Consider the following 5,000-nt stretch of genomic DNA (forward strand, 5'->3'; position numbering starts at 1 on the left):
CTGTAAGTGAAGCCGTCTTCCAAGTTTTCAAATTCAAAACAATGGACGTGAATCGTGATAGCGTGACTGGGGCTTAAAAATATTCTCGGATTATTCAAAGCATACAGTTCTTGTTGGAAAAAATCCCGCTGTATTTGCCTTGTCAACTCAAACAGCCCGGGCACGTGGCACTCACTGGCAGCCTTATCCATCGACATGAATACACAACTGGTAGTGAAATTAATCTCATCAGTGCCTCGTTTGCAAAGGAACAAAAGTAAATTGGCCTTACAGACCATCAACACCAAAAGCGTAATGGCCGTTCCTGTGGGCGCATCACCAAATAAGGTCAAACCACAATGCTATGTGTGCTCATGGACTTTGTGACCTGGAATGTGGTAGAGCACTTTATGCGAAGATGAAAGGGAGAGTAATTCAAAATGAATGACCGGCCACAACATCAGGCGCCTCGAATAAAAAAAAGAATACAGACACACGTACGTACACGTGCATGTATACACACGTGCACACACGCACACACACTCAAACGCGCACATACACACACACGTGAACACACACATGTACACACATATATGTATACACATACGCACAAGTACACACATTAAAAAGAGGCAGGCAGAGATTCTGGAGGTTATTGAGCGCGCGCGCACACACCCACACACACACACGTACACACACACACACACGTACACACACACACATACACCCCCCCCACACACACACACGTACACCCACATTAAAAAGAGGAGAGAAAAGATTGTGGAGGCTACTGAGCGAGACGAGTGTGCCCATTGTGGAGGGAGCACAAAAGGCGGCGGCGGCGGCGGCGGCGAAGGACTTACGAGACTACACGGTCGAGAGTCATTACACTTGGTGCGCGTGTTCACACAGGATTTTGCGTGTGTGTGTGTGTGTGTGTGTGTGTGTGTGTGTGTGTGTGTGTGTGTGTGTGTGTGTGTGTGTGTGTGTGTACGTGTGTGTGTACGTGTGTGTGTACATGTGTGTACACGGGTGTGTGTACGCTCAGTAACCTCCAGAATCTCTACCCGCGTCTTTTTAATTTGTGTATGTACGTGTGTATACATGTGTGTACCTGTATGTACACGTGTTTGTGTATGTACGTGTGCGTATGTGTACCTATGTATATGTGTGTGTATGTGTGTGCACGTGTATGTGTATGTGTGCGTATGTGTGTACCTGTGTGTGTGTGTGTGTGTGTGTGTGTGTGTGTGTGTGTGTGTGTGTGTGTGTGTGTGTGTGTGTGTGTGTGTACATGCGTGCGTGTGTGCGCGTGCGCTTGCAAATATGAAAAATGAATTGCTTAAGTATATTTGCCTATTACGAAAGAGTGCGTGCTAATGGAACGTGCCTGTACATATCTCAAGCGTAAGCACTTGTGCACACACACACACACACACACACACACACACACACACACACACACACACACACACACACACACACACACTACACAAATATACCTTCCACACATATGCGTCAGTTCGTGAGATGAGTATGAATTTATCTATTCATTTATTTATTTATCTATTTATTATACATGGAGATACAGACGGGACTCCATGAGTATAACTTGAAACCCGTATACTCAATCAACCAATCAATCTGCCATTTCGAGTCCACTGCCATGACTCACAGGACTGGAATTACATCTGCCACGCTACTCCTGCAATCTTCTATATCTCGTTTCTCTGGTCTCCCTCTTACACGCTTCCCATCTCGTGGCGTCTAGTCAGTAATACATTAGCTCCAACGCCCATTATTCTTTCCCACTTACTTTCCTGCCTAATTCCACTTTCTCTTTTATCGCCTCCACATTATAATCCACTCCAGTCTGCTCTCTCGCCCAACTTGCTCTCAGACGGGAGAAGAATGACCAAAATGATACATGGACTCAGAAATCTACCTTACGAAGAGAGGCTTAGGCACCTTAACTTACACTCTCTGGAAAGACGCATAGTGCGGGGTGATCTAATAGAGGTGTTCAAGTGGATCAAAGGTTTTAACAAGGGTGATGCAAACAAGGTCATCATATTAAAACAACAGGGCAGGACTCGCAGTAATGGTTATAAACTGGACAAATTTAGATTTAAAAAGGAAATAGGCAAGAATTGGTTTACTAATAGGGTGGTCGACGAATGGAATAAACTTAGTAACCATGTAGTAAGCGCTGAAACTATCAGTTGTTTTAAGATTCGATTAGACAGGTGGTGATGAATACGGAGCTGCCTAGTGTAGGCCTTATGGTCTCTTATGTTCTTATGTTCTTTCGGTCTCTCAGCGTTATTCCTACCAATGATCTCTCCATTCTCCTCTATGCACTTCTGAGCTTGATCTCAGTCGTCCTCTTCGGTTTCCACGTTATCTCGTCAAATATCGTAATTAGTTCAGTAATTTAATCATTAAGTGCACCAGTAGTGTAACAAAAGTTCCAAAGGAAAAATGAGATTTTTGTTTTAAATTGTATGAAATGAGGGAATCACCTGGGGATGATGACTTATCAAGAGAGTTTCTGAAAGACGCGCGGGAAGAAGTTCATTGCAAATTAGCTCAGTTATATACCCAGAGTTTACGTCAGGAAAGCATTCCTGAACCATACATACATATACCAAGGCTTTTTCCACCTTACAAGGGGGGTAGCCAAAAAGAAAAAGGCATAAAATCATTCCCACCCATTCCATCCCTGAACCACGGTGGCTTTAGTGATTTTACTTCACAAGAAAGGAGACCAGAAAGATCTTTAGAACTTCCAACCGATTAGTTTGTTACAAAATAAATATAAAGTATTTTCCAAGATCCTAACAAACAGACTAAATTTTTAAATGGAAAACAAACAGGAGAACAGGCAGGCTTTAGAAACGGATATTCGACACTAGACCATTTGCAGACGATGAATCAACTAATCGAGAAAACGACAGAATACAATACACCTGTTTATTTTTTGTGGACTACGAGAAGGCCTTTGACTCGGTAGAACAAATAACATTATTAAACTAGCTAGGCAAGTAGTATGCAAACGAACCTTGTATACTTCAATTAGGTAAATACACACAAACACACGCAAACGCCCTCACATATACACATAGAAGCACGTACGCACATAATACACACACACACACACAATTGCCTTTATGAGTATATTCACATGCAAATGACCCCTACCGACCCATCCCTTACATACATACATACACACACACACACACACACACACACACACACATACACACACACACACGCACACACACATGACGAAGCGACCCTTTTACTTAAACAAGTGCGACGCGAAAACTGCAAGAAACATTACATCATCATCATCATCATCATATAATTTTCTTCTTCTTCTCAACGTGCGTGTACGGTGGTTGTAGTGTTTTACGAGTCTGTGCTCTTAATGGTGAACGGACAATACCCCAACGGACAAAACCCCAATGGTAGGTTAGGTTAGGTTAGGTTTGTTAGGTAGGTCAGGTTTGTTAGGTTAGGTTTAGGTTTAGGTTAGGTAGGTTAGGTTAGGTTAGGTTAGGTAAGGTTAGGTAGGTTAGGTTAGGTAGGTTAGGTTAGGTAGGTTAGGTTAGGTTAGGTAGGTTAGGTTAGGTTAGGTAGGTTAGGTTAGGTAGGTAAGGTTAGGTTAAGTAAGGTTAGGTTTGTTAGGTTAGGTAGGTTAGGTTAGGTTAGGTAAAGTTAGGTTAGGTAAAGTTAGGTTAGGTTAAGTTAGGTTAGGTTATGTCCTTCCCCTTCCCCAATTTTCCTATTGGGGTTTTGTCTGCTATGCAGATTGGGGTTTTGTCCGTTGGAGTTTTGTCACGTGTTTGATCTTAATGTGGTCGACCCCGAAATGCCTCACACACTTGTTCTGCCTCGAGAAGATCAACGGAACAAGACATACATACATACATATACCAAGGCTTTTTCCCCCTTACAAGGGAGGTAGCCAAAAAGGAAAAGGCATAAAATCATTCCCACCCATTCCATCCCTGAATACACTCCACACCCCTCCACCCTCCCTCTTATCTTAGCACCTCCTGGATGACGGGTCATCCCTGCACCTTGTCCACTGCCCTGGGTCAGAAGCAGTGTCGCAAGACACAGCACATCCACAGCAAGGCCGCTTCATTAAATCGGCGACCCCCCCTCTCCATCCCCCCATGCATAAAAGGAGAAGACGGGGAGAAATCCCTTCGGGCTGCGTCAAATTTTGCTCACACATACTACCTCACCCCCCCATCCCCCCATCCCCCCGGAACAAGACAGACACGAATAAAGTCTCCGGGCCTTTGGGTTTCGGCCTCCAATGGCGTCCTTCAAAGACTTTATTCTGAATACAATTTAAACCCACTATCGGAGAAATAATATCAGAAGTAAAGGAAAACTGTATATTTCGACTACTATCTGTAGTCCTCTTCAGCAGATAGTAGTCGAAATATACGGATCCCCTGTACTTCTGACCTTATTTCTCCGGTAATGGGTTTTAAGTGTACATTTACAAATGTGTTATAACATTATAGTTTCCCGTTTTACAAGGGATTACAAAGGCGGAGCATGCCGACAGGAGACCTTTTGGTCCATATCTTTTATTCTGACTTACGGAAATTGAAGGGACATTACCTTTGTTTTGATGAAATCCCAAGAGTTCTTTTGCTCTAATCTATTCTAATTGGCTTGTTAGTCTATCTCAACCAAACCCGTGGCGGTCTTTACTGATTTTGTTATGTTTAAAAGGGTTAGGAGCCTCCTACGCCAGGAGGCGCTGAGTAGCTACGGCAGAAGCCGTCACTTTTGCCATATTATGCGCTTTGGGGGACTGCTGGAGGCAGGTAACAGTCACTGTTGGGAATCGGAAAGGTGAGCGGGATTCGAACCTAGAACTAAGCGAATGTGAGAGAGGAAGGGGAGGGGAGTGGGGAAGGGAAGGGAGTGTGAATGGGAGGGGGGTGGGAGGGGGCGGTGGGGTGGGAGGGGGAGGGGGAGGGGGGAGGGGGAGG

At 44.2% G+C, this 5,000-nt stretch overlaps 1 protein-coding gene across 2 annotated transcripts in view; it reads right to left on the reverse strand.

The window, feature by feature from the left end:
• S6kII (Ribosomal protein S6 kinase II) overlaps positions 1–5,000 on the reverse strand; it is a 1,295,804-nt gene that overhangs the window by 600,891 nt on the left and 689,913 nt on the right. The gene's annotated exons all lie outside the window — the stretch shown is intronic.

Source organism: Oratosquilla oratoria, chromosome 36 (assembly GCF_046742065.1).
Source record: "Oratosquilla oratoria isolate Oo_2021 chromosome 36, ASM4674206v1, whole genome shotgun sequence".
NCBI lineage: Eukaryota > Metazoa > Arthropoda > Malacostraca > Stomatopoda > Squillidae > Oratosquilla > Oratosquilla oratoria.